Consider the following 2,400-nt stretch of genomic DNA (forward strand, 5'->3'; position numbering starts at 1 on the left):
TTCTGTCTTCTCCTTCACCGTCTAACAGTTCTGTCTTCTTCCTTCACCGTCTACAGTTCTGTCTTCTCCTCCACCGTCTAACAGTTCTGTCTTCTCCTCCACCGTCTAACAGCTCTGTCTTCTCCTTCACCGTCTAACAGTTCTGTCTTCTCCTCACCGTCTAACAGTTCTGTCTTCTCCTCCACCGTCTAACAGTTCTGTCTTCTCCTCCACCGTCTAACAGTTCTGTCTTCTCCTCCACCGTCTAAACAGCTCTGTCTTCTCCTCCACCGTCTAACAGTTCTGTCTTCTCCTCCACCGTCTAACAGTTCTTTCTTCTCCTCCACCGTCTAACAGTTCTGTCTTCTCCTCCACCGTCTAACAGTTCTGTCTTCTCCTCCACCGTCTAACAGTTCTGTCTTCTCTCCCACCGTCTAACAGTTCTGTCTTCTCCTCCACCGTCTAACAGTTCTGTCTTCTCCTCCACCGTCTAACAGTTCTGTCTTCTCCTCCACCGTCTAACAGTTCTGTCTTCTCCTCCACCGTCTAACAGTTCTTCTTCTCTCCCCCGTCTAACAGTTCTGTCTTCTCCTCCACCGTCTAACAGCTCTGTCTTCTCCTTCACTGTCTAACAGTTCTGTCTTCTCCTCCACCGTCTAACAGTTCTATCTTCTCCTTCACTGTCTAACAGCTCTGTCTTCTCCTTCACCGTCCTCAGGATCTGTGTGTGTTGTGTTTTATAATGATGAAATAGTCGAAGATCCAAACTTGACACATAAAGAGAGATGTCTACCTGATGATCTGTGAATATGACCTGAGTGTGTTGTTTCAGATGTCTTTATCATCTTCCCTGTTAGTTTGACATTTCAACATGGATCCAAAATCGTTTTTATGAATAAAATCCTACTTTCTTATGGGCGAATGAAGAACTTTGGGGTTTTGGATCACTGGCGTCTGTTCAAAATGTGAAAAGCAATTTAAAAGCTGTCCGGCACACCGAAACATTTCTGTTCAAGAGGCCCAGGGAGAGAGAGGAAGACCCCCGTGATTTCTGGGGTGTGGAGCGGAGCGGGCCACGTGTGTGTGTGTTGTGGTGTGGTGTGTGTGTGTGTGTGTGTGTGTGTGTGTGGTGTGTGTGTGTGTGTGTGTGTGTGTGTGTGTGTGTGTGTGTGTGTGTGTGTGTGTGTGTGTGTGTGTGTGTGTGTGTGTGTGTGTGTGTGTGTGTGTGTGTGTGTGTGTCAGTGCTGTTTGTCCAGCTTCGATCTACAGTACTCTCGACCTCTGGGATTTGTCACAGTGATGGAAGACAGAGCCTGACATGAATACTACACTCTCCTCTCCTCTTTTCTCTCTTGTTCTCTCTCTCCCTCACACACTCTCTCTCTGGGCAGCTAGTGTTCTTTCCCCTCCCTCCCTTCCTCCCTCCCTCTCTCTCTCTCTCTCCCTCCCTCCCTCTCTCCCCCTACCTCCCTCCCTCCCTCCCTCTCTCTCAGTTTGTCCGTATGTGGGTGTGTTGAGGGTAACAGCTCTTGAAGGGAATATGTTTATGGAGAATCTTTTTACAGCTTCTTGAGAAGTACAGCAGAATCTGCCCCTTCGCTCTCTCTGACCAAACTTACGTCAACTCCCCCATGCGCCAAGCATTGTGTGTGTGTGTGTGTGTGTGTGTGTGTGTGTGTGTGTGTGTGTGTGTGTGTGTGTGTGTGTGTGGTGTTGTGTGTGTGTGTGTGTGTGTGCACACCTGTGTGTGTGTCTCTCCGTGTGCCGGTGTGTGTGTGTGCGTGTGCGTGCGTGTGTGTGTGTGTGTGCCACCAGCCAGCCACCTGTTAATTCCAGCACTGATTTCATAAGGCATAGCTGGTACCTCAACGGCCAGGACAACACACACACACACACACACACACACACACCTTCCCCCCTCGTCACCTCTCAACCCCCAGCCTTTTGAAAAAATAATTTGGAAAAAGGGATCTGTGAGTTAACGATCTTGTCTGTATCCCAGATAGCACCCTATTCCCTATGTAAGGCACTCATTTTTACCAGAGTCTTATGGGCCCTTCTAAGAATAGGGGGCGAATTGGGCCGCGGCCTGTGTAAAGATAACCCCTCCTGTGAGGATCATTAGCCTGAGGAGCTGTCCAACATAAATCCCTTTAGGTTCAGATTCCATTCAGGAAAATTACACCTTTTAGATGGACATTCCAAGTGTAGAATTATATATAATGACTTAAAAAGAGCTGGTGGGTAGTTGGTGGAGGAATGGAGCGTTCCAGGAGGATTTAAATGGGTTAAGTGAGTTGGTGGAGGAATGGAGCGTTGCAGGAGGATTTAAATGGGTTAAGTGAGTTTGGTGGAGGAATGGAGCGTTCCAGGAGGATTTAAATGGGTTAAGTGAGTTGGTGGAGGAATGGAGCGTTCCAG

This window comes from Salvelinus sp. IW2-2015, unplaced genomic scaffold (genome assembly GCF_002910315.2).
Source record: "Salvelinus sp. IW2-2015 unplaced genomic scaffold, ASM291031v2 Un_scaffold8043, whole genome shotgun sequence".
Lineage (NCBI taxonomy): Eukaryota > Metazoa > Chordata > Actinopteri > Salmoniformes > Salmonidae > Salvelinus > Salvelinus sp. IW2-2015.